Genomic DNA, 14,820 nt, shown 5'->3' on the forward strand with positions numbered 1-14,820 from the left:
ATTTGAGGATGAGGGAGCGCCTCTCCGGAGACTCCACAGCCAAGCCCTGAATGAGGCACGTGGGCTGTGATGGGGTCAGTCCCATTCCATCCCCTCCCAGTTCTGGCATGAGGGCTTCTCCCACCATATCCCCAGAGCCTCTTGAGACAGAACACCAGGAGGCTCCCCATGGCCCCCACAACCCCCACATCAGCAGTCACTGTTCCCCAACTTTCTGCCCCTCACCCCCTCTCAAAGGACACGAGTACAGCTGGGCTAGTGTCCTTCTGGGAGGCCGCCAGCCCGATGGACCAAGGGGGATCTGAGGACCCCAAGGCATTGCACATACGTGTTTGCATAAACACACACACACACAGCCTGGTTCTCTCTCTGTCACATATACACAGACACACACCCCCGGGGCACACACTCAGACACACCCACACACTCACACTTCCATTTATTCCCACAATTATTCTTCCTGGTTTGGATCAACAGACCATCTGTGTGCTTGTGCGACTTAGGAAATCTTCCAAAATGCGGCAAAATGTTCGCAGTCCTTGCCCTTTTTGTGGTGGGGGACGGGCGTCATAAATAGTAATTGTTTTCTAGTTTCTTTGTATTTTCTGTTCTACAGTAAACATGCATGTATCACATTTATATTCAGAAAAAGCTAAAACACAAAATTTTAAAAAGTGTTTCTGGATGGGCGCAGTGGCTCATGTCTATAATCCCAGCACTTTGGGAGGCTGAAGTGGGAGGATCGCTTAAGCCCAAGAGGTCAAGACCAGCCCAGGCAGCATAGCAAGACCCTGTCTCTACAAAAATACAAAAATTAGCTGGGTGTGGTGGCTCGCACCTGTGGTCCCAGCTTCTTGGGAGGCTGAGGTGGGAGGACCGCTTGGGCCTGGGAAGTCAAGGTTGCAGTGGGCCAAGATTGTACCACAGCTCCAGCCTGGGTGACAGTGAGACCCTGTCTTAAAAAAAAAAAAAAAAAGTTTTTCTAAGACAAATAATAAACAGTACCATAGTAGGACACATTCATCTCATCTTGGTCCACACAACAGCACTGTGAAGTAGTGCTTCCATTTTACAAATGAAGAAACCCAGGATAAGAGAACTTGAGAGCCGCCCAAGGTCACCCAGCTAGCAAGTGGCAAAAATGCAGAGTACAGTAGCTTCACTCCTGGGAAAAAGTTTCCTCTAGTCTGTCCCAAATACAGAGAGACAGAGAGAAAGAGACAGAGAGGCAGGCACAGAGATAGAGAGATTGAAACAGAGAGAGCAAGACAGACAGAAACAGAGAGAGACACACAGAGAGAGACAGAGACAGATACATAGAGGCAGAAAGAGACTGAAAGACAGACACAGAGAGAGACACACACAGAAAGAGAGAGACAGAGACAGACACAGAGAGAGAAACAGAAAGAGACAGAAAGTCAGGCAGAGAGAGACACACAGAAAGAGAGAGAGAGAAACAGACACACAGAGACAGACAAACGGACCGACAGACACAGAGAAAGAGACAGAGACAGAGCGAGTCCTGGGAGGAAGGGAAGGGGGAGCAGAGTACTGTGGAGTGTGGGACGCCCATCTTACTCATTTGATTATAAAATATTTCTGAGCTGCCAGATGGTATAATAGTGGCTGCAGATGCCCCAATAGCTTTTCTTCATTTCTTTGCACAGGGCTCCATTTCAGGGCCTGAAGAGTGATATCTAAGAAGCTATTCTGGAGTTCCATAAAGACAATCACTATACAACTAGAGAATCACCGCTCAGTGCATGCGCTTCACAGATGTGCACTGGTTCTGGCTTCCTGGATAAACGGGCCTTATGCTAATCCCAAGGCACCTAGCGGCACTTTGGGGCCCCCCTTGCTGGCACATGGCCTGCTCAGGCAGGGCTGGGATCTGGGCTTGTTACATAATTAATCCTTGGCTCAGGGCCGCTGCACACCCCGCACAGACGCTGGTTGAGGTGATGCCTATGGGGACAGCAAGCATCAAAGACCACGTCCCCAGGGTCCTCTGAGCCAGGAGTGGCGAAGTCTTTGAGATCAAAGCTGCAGGGTTCATGAGTTCACTGCAGTCCTCAACCGTCTGCTTGGCTTGTTCTAGCTTTTTCATGTTTTGTTTAGTTTTTAATAAGGAAGTCTTCATCCCTGCTCCTTCAACAGCTCAATAACCCAGTTAGCAGCAACAGCTCTGTGCAGGATGCACCACACAGCCGCCGGTGCCCCTGCTGGGTCTGAAGCCAATGTTCTCTATACCCCGAGAGGCGGAGCCTCCCAGGAGGCATGGAGGCCCGAGCCTCACTCCAGAACTGCTTGCTTGGGAAGAGCACAGCCATGGGCCATGTGTTCAGCCCTGTGGCCTGCCCCCTCTTCTCTTTCTGCCCTCATCTCTCCTGTCTCCCCTCGGCCCTGAGCCACGCCCAGCACAAGAGAACAGCAGAAAGACTTTCTATGCCATCTGCCACTGATTTAAAAGTCCCTTCGCAAGCATGGGTTTTGTTTCTGGTCTTAAAATTTAGCCTGGTTCCAGCCCGATCTCTTGGACTTGGCATTGGCCACGGTCAGTCCAGTGTCTACAATCAAAGCAGTGGCAGCTTGCAAACCCATACAGCAGAGGTCCCACCTGAAGCCATGCCCACCCTAAAAATCCTCCAGACTTCAAGTAACCTCCAAGTTCAGAAGCAAACGAAAGGAAGACCCAGGGAACAGCAGGAATCACTTGCATGGAAGTCTGTGGGCAAACTAGGCTGGCTCACCTGCCTGCAAACACCCACCTCCCATCGGGGAGTCCTGGAGGGCGATATCGTGCTATCAGTCCTTCACATGCTAGTGAGAATTAGTATCCTCTTGCTCCTAGAAGAGAGTCACTACTCCGAGGATTGAGATCAGCCTTCTCAGAAGAGTGGCAGGGGAAGAAGAGGTAAGTAATTTGAACATGGTGTGTTTTACGGGGACAGGGCAGGTCTCCATGGTATGCTAGAGGTCCAGGGTCTTGGGAGAGGGGGAATGGGGCTGTTCACCAACCACCATGGAAGTTATTTTAATATTGTCACAGCGCACTCCTTCCCAGTGCACACCCACTGCACATCAGAGCTGTAGGCCCACTCGGAAACGCACAGGGCCTCGGGCTGGGGGAGGACCCCGACTCTATACACACATTCATAGGCACATCGAGTTTAAAACTTGCAACAGTCGGTGGAGCACTGATATCCCACAGAGAAGACAGAAGCTTCAAACCCAGGGCTGGCCATCTCCAAAGCCAGGCCCTGGGGAGCATCATCCTGTCCAAAAAGGGGCCGGGGGAGTGCAGCGGGGAGAGGTACCAACTGCCACCCACAGGCCATAGTTTTGGTCTCCAGCCCTGAGATGGACAGACGAAGAGAATCCTCAGAGGCTGGCCAGAACATCCTGCATAGCTACCGGAGGGCGGCCGGCCCAGCTGGGAACAGATTGTGCCTCTCTTTGCCCAGAAGTCCGGCTGGGTGACAAAACAAAACTCAACCAGAAAGAATGAGAGTCATGAGCGGGAGCTCAGTGCACAGTGCAAACACACAGGGTTCCTCCACCAGCATCTCTGCACATGCTGCTCCCTAGGCCTGGAATGCTTTCACCCCAGTTTCCTCCGCTGCCAAAAGTCTGGTATCCTGCAAAGTCCACCATGAGCCCCCCTTCCCTGGCAGGCCCCTCCCACCCTCCCCCAGGCTGGGCTGGTCAGTCCTCCTTGGAGATCCGTTGTTTCTGCACGGCTCCCCCTCTTCAGGCTGCATGCTGGAGGCATGGACTGCACATGTGGCTGTATCCCAGGACCCAGACTGGCTGGCCTCACACAGAAGGCAGGGCTGTGGCATTCCAGGGACACTGCCGCAAAGAATACAGTGTGCCCCTGGAGGCGTGCAAGGCAGGGTCCCCACCTCGGCCTGTTGCTCATTCAACAGATTAATGATAACCACTCGGCAAGGAAAAATCTGTCTCAAATCTCACAAACTCTCCATCTAAATGAAACGGGGAGCAAAGCTTTATTTTTTTTATTTTAACTTATTTCAGAGACAGGGTCTCACTCTGTCACCGGGCTGGAGTGCAGTGGCACAGTCAGAGCTCACTGCAGCCTCCACCTCCTGGGCTCAAGTGATCCTTCCAACTTAGCCTCCCAAGTAGCTGGGACTACAGGAGCACACCACCACATCTGGCTAATTTAATTTTTTTTTTTTAACTTTATCTAGAGACAGAGTCTCACTATGTTGCCCAGGTTGGCCTCAAAGCAATCCTCAAGTGATCCTCCCACTTTAGCCTCCTAAAGTGCTGGGATTACAGGTGTGAGCCAGCACGCCCAGCCAGAGAAACTTTGAAATAAAGAACTTCTTCAACCCCAAACTTGTAGATCTTTTGAAAACATCTGAATTTCTCCCATGGTAATCAGGAAGGTATTGCTTTTAAGACAGTCACATCTCTTGGGAAGCGCTGGACCCAGCCAATGCCCGCTCTCCTGCCCCCTCCCACCCTCTCTCAGGCAGTCTTGCAACATAACCTAGGCAGGAGGGAATCCCCTCCCCACTTTAGAAAAGCCCACGGCTCATGTTTAGGTTTCTGAAGTCCTTCAGCAGCTTTCCTGTGTTGAGGGGAGAGTTTCTGCTTAAAGATCCCCGTCTCTTCCCCCAAAATCCCCACCGATTGGTCATTCCTGAGCCTAACTATAGAGAAGTCCCTCGGCACCTCCATGCATACATTTGTGCCACAATTTCTTGTTGTTGTTGTTGCTTTTAAGATAAGGTCTTGCTCTGTTGCCCAGGCTGTGATGATGACTCACTGCAGCCTCGACCTCCTGGGCTCAGGTGATCCTCCCACTTCAGCCTCCCAAATACAGGCACGCACCACAATGCCTGGCTAATTTTTGTACTTTTTGTAGAGATAGGGTTTCACCCTGTTGCTCAGGCTGGTCTCGTACTCCTGGGCTCAAGTGATCCACCCACCTCAGCCTCCAAAAGTGCTAGGATTACAGGCATGAGCCACTGCATCCCAGTCGACAGTTTCTATTATAAATCTAGACCCTTGAGTAGCCAACCTAGGCTTTAAGAAAAATTGCCCAGGACAGCCAATTGAAAGCATAACTCCACTGAAAACCTGCCTCCAGACACATGAAGGGAGGTTAGTTCAGTGGCCATCATATGTAATTTATTCTGATTTTATTACACATCCAATATAGTATGTAGAACTTATAACAGATGTTCTATGAGGAAGGGAAAAAACTGAAATAATTTAACCCAAAGAAGAGGAGTCTGAAAATTAATTGCATGAACTCGGCATGAGGTATGATTATAAGAGCGTTGTCTTACCCAGAGGGCAGTAACAGGACAGGGATTCAGCAACAGGGGAGGACAGGCCCCAGGCGTGGGCTGGCTGGAAGGGCAGGGATGTGGGGGAACTGCGGGGCCCTGCAGCCTGGAGACTTTCTTCTCCAACAGTGCTTAGGGATGAGACTCAATCTGAAAGGAAGCCTTGGCATCTGAAGTGAGTTTGAGAGCAAAGCTTTGAGAGCAGCAAGCTTGGGGTTGCATTCCTGCTCTGCCGCTTACCGACTGCGTGGCCCTGGAAAGTTCAGTCCCCTCTGAGGCTGCATCCCCATGGTGCCAACAGGTATGACAGCCCGCCACCCCGGGATGTTCCTGTGCCTTCCTACAGAGGACCTCTCAAAGCTGCCTCTTCTACTATCTGAGGAATATTCTGAGTCATCCAACATTAAAGGCACATTAATAACTACAACATTCCACCACCAGTCCCTGGAAAACATGTTTATCAAGATAATGGCACAGTTCTTAGCAACAGGCCCTACAATACTGTGGCTTCGTCTTACATGGTTAGACTCTACAAACCAAGAAGTTCCAGTAATCAATGAAGGAAGCATTAATATCTTTCCTGTTCAAGAAAGGAAACTGGGATCAGAGAGGTAAGCTGCTTCTCCAAAGCCACACAGCTGGTTGAGGGGCTGAAGTGCACCCTTGGGTCTATGTCTTCCTTCCGCTTTGTTGTGGGGAGGAGCCAAGGCAGGGATGCGGGGAAGGTGGTGCAGGCACACCCCACCATTGAGTCCAAGTTTTCAAGGCTCACACTATAAGAAGCAAGGTGATATCACAGGACCACAGATTTGATCAGATCAACAAAACCAAATGAAAGAATTCCATCCCATTGTCATGCAGCCCAGACTAACCACGAATCCCCTCCCCCAACCCCTCACATACACACCTGTGATGCCCAGTAGGACCAGAGGGAGAGTGCTGACTCCGCTGGGCGCATGCAGGGGCTCAGGCCTCAATGTGCAGGAACCCCAGGAGGCCCAGGAGCCCGGGGCCTCTGTTTTGCCAGCCCTGTTCCTACATCCTGCTGGGTATGAGCGTGGCGAGTTATCTCCGAATCTTGCTGTGTAATCTTGCACGCTCTATGCCTCAATTTCCCCATCTGTAAAGCACAAATAAGAGGACCTACCTCATAGGATTGTTGGTTTTGAAACTTTTCACTGTAAAAAAGTTCAAATATGGCTGGGCGCAGTGGCTCATGCTTGTAATCCCAGCACTTTGGGAGGCCAAGGCGGGCAGATCACTTGAGGTCAGGAGTCGAAGACCAGCCTGGCCAACATAGTGAAACTCTATCTCTACTAAACACACAAAAAAATCAGCCAGGCACGTGAAACCCCATCTCTACTAAAAATACAAAAATTGGCCAGGCGTGGTGGCACACGCCTGTAACCCCAGCTACTGGGGAGGCTGAGGCACAGAACTGCTTAAACCCAGGAGGCGGAGGTTGCAGTGAGACGAGATCACACCACTGCACTCCAGCCTGGGTGACGGAGCAAGACTCTGTTTCAAAAAAGAAATAGGTAGGCATGGTGGCGCCCACCTGTAATCCCAGCTACTCTAGAGGCTGAGGCAGGAGATCCACTTGAACCCGGGAGGTGGAGGCTGCAGTGAGCCGAGATCGTACCACTGTCCTCCAGTCGGGGTGACACAGCAAGACCCTATCACAAACAAGATTTTTTTTCAAATATAAATAAAACAGAGAGATTAGTATAATGAATGCCGGGCACCCGTTCCTCAGCTTTGTGCACCCAAGTCCTGGCATATGTGTCTTGTCTGTGCCCTCACTCCCATCCCGCTGCTTCCTGGCAAACACATGGCAGCCACACATCCCTCCATCTCCAGCCACCTCAGTGCCACAGAGCTGCTTTGAGAATTAAATGAGATAACAGGAGTAAAGCATTTAGTTACTGTAGCAGGCATGCAGTAAGTACTCAATAAACATTAGCTTGCATTCCATGCAATTATCAAATTAATGACCAAACTCCACCACTGCACCATGCTTCTGGCTGCCTCCATCTCTGCTTTCTCCTCTATCAAGTGAAGACGACACCACCGTTCCTGGACGCTTTGTGGATACGCCTCAGAGCTCTATGGAATCCATGGGGGTGAGCTCTCCGACCCGTACCCTCCATGCACATGGTGTCGAGGGGTCCTGAGAAGCTGACTCCAGGTGCACGTGGGGTCTGCCCTGTAACTCAGGACTGTGGCTTACTGACCTCATACATATCTGGTCGCCAACACAGTACTGGGCACAGAGTAGGTGGCTGAACAATCACAGCTCCCGCTCCGTGACACCTGCCCCAGCCAAGTGACCCACAAACTTCATCTCACTGAGTCTCATGTCAACCCTACCAAGTAGCAATGATCCCTACTCTACAGATGGGAAGACTGAGACTCAAAGAGGTTACGCAATCTATTTGAATACCACACAGCTGATATCCAGGCCTCCCTGATCCAAAGTTCACACCCCATTCTCTTGTGTTGTCTCCCAATAATTTGTCAGTTTGCTTGGTGTGTTTTTAAGGGGTACGATTCAGTGGTTTTCGGTTTATTCACCAGGTCCTACAACCATCACCACTATCTAATTCCAGAACACTTTCATTACCCCCAGAAGAAACCCTGTGCCCCTTAGGAGTCGCTCCCCATCCCTCCTCCCCACTCCCTGCAATCACAAATCTATTTTCTGTCTCTTCAGAACTGCCTATTCTGCACAGCTCATGTACACAGAATGATACAATATGTGGTCTTCTAAATGCGCCACTTCTAAAAAAGTCACCCTCCTTCATAAACAGCCACCTCTCTGCAGTTCTGTTGACTAACAGGATTTATGGAGCTCCCCTGACTTTCTCTAAAAATAGTAAATCCCCTCCCCAAGTCCAGTGATAGTCAGTGATACCTAAATACAGACTAAGCCGGCACAGCCATGGCCGACCCATCCTCAGAGGGCAGGCTCGGAGGTGCTGCTGGGAACACGGACAGAGATCCTTCTTCAGGACCAGCCTGTACCTCCTGGGGGACTGAGAAGCCAGCCACTGAGCACAGTGAAAAACGGGGCACAAGAGCAGGGAGGGAAGGGTGGGAAGGAAGGGGCTGCGGGAAGGTCTTAGCCACAGCCTCCAAAGGCCAGAGTGGAGGAGAAAGAGCCCAGAACAGAGCAGGGCCAAGGTCTTGCCTCATCCCCAGCTGTGCAGCCTGGAGCACATTTCTCAGCCTCTCTGAGTCTCAGGCACCTCGTCAGTGGAGGAGTGGAGAAACACCTGCAACCCACAGGGAGGCTGTGAGGAGTACAGAAAACATGGAAGGAATTTGAAAACCACCAAGCTAGATACGCTGTTATGGTCAGGGTGGGCAACTAGGGGGCCGGGGGTATTTCTACCGAATAATATTGTTCTTCCTTTTAAAATGGTCATCAGGATGAATAATTTCCTATAAATCACAGCAAATGCAGTGACAGTTAAATCCTAGCCGACATAATAAATAGTAAATACTTTACAAATATGCATATTCCTAATGCAGCAATTCTACTTGTAAGATTACATGAGGAGGCACAAAGACACGAACGGAGCGGGAGGCAACTGTTCATCGCAGCATGTGGTGAGTGGTCTTGGCTCTAAATCCTCCCTCCCTGGCCTCCCTATGGGAAGGGTCTACGTCCAACCCCGCTGACATTGGTTGGGTCCCAGGGTTTGCTTCAGCCAATGCAATGTGAGGGGAACTGACACGCAGCACATGCCATTCCCACGTCTGAGCAGAAGCTTTAAGAGGTATATTGTTCCTGCCGGGTCCAGTGGCTCACACCTGTAATCTCAGCACTTTGGGAGGCTGTGGTGGGAAGAACACTTGAGGCCAGGAGTTCAAGACCAGCCTGGGCAACATAACAAGACCCCCACCTCTATGAAAAATATAAAAAGTAAAAATTACCCAGGTATGGTGGTGCACATCTGTAGTCTCAGCTACTTGGGAAGCTGAGGCAGGAGGATCACTTGTGCCCATGATTCCGGGGCTGCAGTGAGCTATGATAGCACCAGAGCACTGCGACCTGGGTGCCACAGCAATATCCTGTCTCTAAAGAAGAAAAACAGAAATAGAATTATGTTGTTCCACCATCTTTTTTCCCTCTGCCATGAGACCAGCAATGTCTCAGATGGGACTCCCTGAGACTCCCTGAAAGCCTGGCTCCCTGGGAGACAATGTCATAGAGCAGAGCCACAATCAACAGGTGACGGTCATGTCACTTGAGGGACAAAGAACTCCTTATTGCTGCAAACCATTAAGATTTGGAGGGTCATTAGTACCAGAGCATAGCCCAGCTGACTGACACACAGTCATGTTCCTACTGATGCAAAAGTGCAAACAACCGACACGTCCACCTAAATAAATAAATGACCCATCTCCACAATGGAATGCCAACAAAATGATGCATACATTGGTATAAAAGAACATTCTCAATACGCTGCTAACTGAAAAAAGCAGAGTATAAAATAGCACGAACTGACAAAAGATTAGTCTCTAGAATGAGAAAAAGAAAATCTACAAATCACTGAAAAAAGATAATCCACTCAAAAAGAGACTGGACAAAGGATATGAACATGCAATTAATTTACAGCAGAGGATACAAACATACAATTAATTTACACCAGAGGTACGAGCATGCAATTAATTTACAGTAGAGGATATGAACATGCAATTAATTTACAGCAGAGGAAAGCAGAAAGGACAATAATATACTGAAAATATGTCCAACCTCACTAGAACTTAGGGAAGTACAAATTCAAATAATCATGAGATACTATTTTACACCCATCAGAGTGTTCAGATGTTAAAGTCTGACAACACAAGTGCCAGAGAGGTATGAGGAAAAGGAGCTCACTGACCCTTGTAGAGGGGAGTGAAACTGCCACAAATGCCTTGGAGATGAATTTAGTAATAAACAGTACTGTTGAGTGAGAATACCATAGCACCTGGCAATTACATTGCTAAATATTCTAGATCTCTAAGGAATTCTCAGGGTGTACTCGTATTGGTTATCTATTGCCGTGTAACAAACGACCCCCCAAAAGTCAGCAGCCTAAAACAACAAACATTATCTCACTATTTCTCTGTGCTGGGAATCTGGCTCAAGGTCTCTCATGAGGTTCCCCTTGGCTGTTTTCAGGGCAGCAGTCTCATCTGAAGGCTCAGCTGGGAGTGGGGAGCGAGTGGAGACCTGCTTCCAAGCTCACTCACACGGTTGTTGGCAGGCCTTGGTCCCTCGTCATGTAGGCCTGCCTCTCCACAGGACTGCCTTGAGACATGGCATCTGGCTCCCTCCAGGGCTGGCAATCCGAGAAGGCAACAGAGAACACCCAAGCTGGCAGCTGCAATCTTTTTATAACCTGATGTCAGAAGCGATGTCCCATCCCTCCTGCTGTGTTCTATTTGTTAGAATCAAGTCGGTTAAGTCCAGCCCACACCTGAGGGAAGGGATTACACAAGGGTGTGAAGACCAGGATGTGGGGACCAGTGGCGGCATCTTAGAGGCTTCCTTCCACAGCACTCAAGGAGGATCAGCATTCATTATGGCACTCTTTATAACAGTGGAAAAATGGAAGGGACCTAACTGTGTATGACTAGAGAAACGATGGCTTATTAAGACAGTGGGGGCAGGCACAATAGCTCATGCCAGCAATTTGGGAGGCCAAGGCGGGTGGATCACTTGCACTCAGGAGTTTGAGACCAGCCTGGGCAACCTGACAAAACCCTGACTCTATAAAAAATACAGAAATTAGCCAGGCATGGTGGCATGTACCTGTAGTCCTAGCTACTCGGGAGGCTGAGGTGGGAAGATCGCTTGAGCCTGGGAAGTGGAGGTTGCAGTGAGCCGAGATCATGCCACTGCACTCCAGCCTGGGTAACGGAGCGAGACCCTGCCTCAAAATAAAAAAAAAAAAGTCAATGGAACGCTATACAGCAGTTAACAAAAAGGAGGAAAAAGAAGACCACGAACCACATCTATGGATCAATGTGGACATAGCTTAAAAATTGTTGACAAAGTAGTCAAGAACAAATTACAAAGTGATGTATATATACCATTTATGAATATTTCTTTCTGTTTTCTTTTCTTTATTTTTAGAGACAAAGTCTCACTCTGTCATCCAGGCTGGAGTACAGTGGTGTGGCCACAGCTCACTATCACCTCAAACTCCTGGGCTCAGGAGAGCCTCCCACCTCAGCCTCCTGAAGAGCTGGGACCACAGGTACATGATGCTGCACCCACCTAATTGTTGTTGGTTTTGTTTTGTTTTGTTTCGTTTAAAAAAAAAAAACAGGCCGGGCGCGGTGGCTCAAGCCTGTAATCCCAGCACTTTGGGAGGCCGAGACGGGTGGATCACGAGGTCAGGAGATCGAGACCATCCTGGCTAACACAGTGAAACCCCGTCTCTACTAAAAATACAAAAACTAGCCGGGCGAGGTGGCGGGCGCCTGTAGTCCCAGCTACTCGGGAGGCTGAGGCAGGAGAATGGCGTAAACCCGGGAGGCGGAGCTTGCAGTGAGCTGAGATCCGGCCACTGCACTCCAGTCCGGGCGACAGAGCGAGACTCCGCCTCAAAAAAAAAAAAAAAAAAAAAAAAAAAAAAAAAAAAAACAAAAAACAGGGTCTTGCTATGTTGCCCAGGCTGGTCTTGAATTCTGGACCTCAAGCGATCCTCCTGCCTCAGCCTCCCAAAGAGCTGGGATTACAGGCATGAGCCACCATGCCTGGGCCACCACTTATGAGTATTTCTAACATATAAAAACGAATGTTTTGTTTAAGGCTACACACATGTGTGACAAGAGCATAAAATGCGCACAAATATGATCCCCACTTCCCTCCACAGAGTGGCTCATTGGTCACTAGGGAAAAGAGTGGAGAAGAGGAGAGATGGGCTTGGGCTGGCTCTGTAATGCTCTATTGGCCTTTATAGTACAATCAATCAAAATAAAACAAAAATATGGTCTTATTTTTGCTAAAACATACCCACATTTCTGTTACACATATCTACAAAGCACTTATAAAATCTGGACACAGATGACATCATTTTATTCCTTTACAGGTTGATGTTTTTGATGGCATTAGGTCTCTTCGCCTGTGTTTCTAGACTTTATGCATACCTCTGGAGAGGCAGATATGAGTCTGGAGGGGTATAGCTCAGAATGCTAATAAAAGTTATAGGGAGGTGGGGAGGTTAGTTATGGGGGAATTTTCTTTCTCTGTTTTTCTGTGTTTTCCAGTTTTACTGAAGAGACACAGAATCTTTGGGTAAAGAAATAAAAACTTTCTCTAAAAATCAAATCAAACTCAAAGCCAAAATGGCCACAGCTGAATACCAAAACACACCAGCTCTGAGAGCACAAAGGAATTCCAGGAAGGTTTGCATGGGAACGCAGCTGCCCACGTGAGAAGCGAAGGTGCTGGGCAACAGGAGGCTAGCTTAGGCCAGGTGGAGATGCATCTGCCAGCAGGACCCCGGGAGGTGCCAGGAGGCTGCAGCCCGCCCATCCCTAGAGGGCATGGCCTTCTGACTTTGCTGAGAGGAGGAGGTTGTGAGGCCAAGCTGGCTCCTTGACCTCCAACAGACAGCAGGGGTCAGATGGAGAAACAGACCAGTTCCCCAAAACAGACACAAACGTCCACAATTCACTGTGACCACCTGATTCACACTCCTTGGTAATTTCCCAAATCTCTCCTGTGGAAATGCATTACTTTCATCATAGGGAAATTAGTAAACTTTAAAAAGAGAAGAATCTTTGTCTAGAATTTACAGTGCTCAAGAGGCTGATTAAAGACCAAGTGCAGAGATCGTCAACAGGACAGGCCCCTGGTGACAGTGTCCAGGCATCATGGGGCTCAGGCAGGGCCCACTGTGCCCCGCACATCCAGTGAGCCCTGAAATCTCCCACAGAGCCCCCACAAAGACCCACCCCACCCCTCCCCCTTCACCCCTCACCCTAAGATCAAACTTCATTCAGGCTCCTCTGAACCCTCTTTCTGCCTCCTGTCTTCAGCCTGCCTGGCCCAGTCTCAGCAAGAATCCTGCTTAGTCAGTTTAGTGAGAATCCCCACCCTTCACATCTGACCACCCTTGAGATCCAATCGGTCCTCATCCCCACCTTTGACATCAAAGTCCCCACTGCCTTTGGCAAGAATCCCTACCTGTGATGTCTTCTCGCAGCCACTTTCCACCCCCAGCCCACTCCACTTGCCAGCTCTGTCCCTTCCTTGCTGTATTAGGAGTTGAGGTGATCTCGCCCCTGCTGAAAAGGTCAACCCCGACTGCATTTGCCTCGAATAAAGTTGTCCTCACAGTTTTAACAAGCATCTGACTCTTATTTTCCTCCAAGCCTGCAGGCTGGCTAGGGAGTACAGGGGCCCGCTTCACCCCTTCCCTGCATGGCTACCCCCCACCTCCCACCCTGCCTTGCCTACCCTGGACAGAAGCTATTCTAGATAAGGGGGAGGGGGCACCGAGGGGCTTCCCGAGAACCGCAGAGGGGCGGGCCAGGGGCTAGAGAGGAAGGAGGAGAGTTCTAGAGAAAATGGAAACCTGTGGGCAGATGGAACTTTGAAAAAAGGAGAACATCATGATGCAACTCAAATGAAGCTTAAATGGAAGGAAATGGTAAATGCTCAGATCAGACCGAGAAGGAGGGGGAAGAAGCCGACGGGACCACGGGTGGGTGGAGAGAGCAGTCAGGCTCTGGACGTGACCTCAGCCAGGTCAAGGTCCTTCCCCTCTGAAGCCGCTGTCCTGTCATCGTCCCCAAAAGCAGGAAGGGAGAAGTACACACTCATGTGTACTTAGTGAGTACACATGACAACGGGTGATAAGGAGCACTCCCTCTGAAGCAACAAGTGACACAGGGCTCATAAGTGACAATGGGTGACAAGGAGTGCTCCCTGTGAAGCAAAAACAGGTGACACGGGGCTCATAAGTGACAACAAGTGATAAGGAGTGCTCCCTCTGAATCAACAGGTGACACAGGGCTGTCTCGTAAATGACAACGGGTGACAAGAAGGGCACCCTCACCACACACAGGCAGCAAGCCCAGCTGAGGCCACCACAGGATTGGCCAATGTCACCAAGCAGTCGATGGCACCTTGTTTATGTCCCCATCCACAAAAGACTAGAAACACCATGCCAGAGAGGGAGAAAGATGCATGGGGGGAAGAGGCAGATGCCCCCGACAGCCGGGCGTGCAGTGAGGGGCAGACAGCCTCACACCCATCCCTAGACCCCGGGCACCGCGCAGCTGGGCCCGAAGCACACACTGACTTCAGCACAGCTCCACCGCCAGCCAGCACTTGGCTGCGGAAAAGCTCCTGGGAGGGAGTTCCTGCCCTGGAAAACCTCGCTGCTGCCTCCGTTCCACCAGCAAGGTTTCCTGAGTGTCTCCCGGGTTCAGAAACGGTGCCCTGTGGGACAAGGGACATGAAGAAAGGAGTCAGCCCTGTGCCTGC

General features: G+C 49.9%; 1 protein-coding gene across 2 annotated transcripts in view; it reads right to left on the bottom strand.

The window, feature by feature from the left end:
• The window catches only part of HPCAL1 (hippocalcin like 1), a 122,795-nt gene that overhangs the window by 80,037 nt on the left and 27,938 nt on the right, over positions 1 to 14,820 (bottom strand). Inside the window, exon 1 of one of the 2 annotated variants that reach the window (XM_033176566.1) lies at positions 14,636 to 14,775. The exons of the other annotated variant lie outside the window; for it this stretch is intronic. The gene's annotated coding sequence lies outside the window, so the exon portion shown is untranslated. Of the gene's footprint in view, positions 1 to 14,635; positions 14,776 to 14,820 lie in introns of those variants that run through there. 2 annotated transcript variants of the gene reach the window in all.

Source organism: Trachypithecus francoisi, unplaced genomic scaffold, assembly GCF_009764315.1.
Source record: "Trachypithecus francoisi isolate TF-2019V2 unplaced genomic scaffold, Tfra_2.0 Lachesis_group17, whole genome shotgun sequence".
Classification (NCBI taxonomy): Eukaryota; Metazoa; Chordata; class Mammalia; order Primates; family Cercopithecidae; genus Trachypithecus; species Trachypithecus francoisi.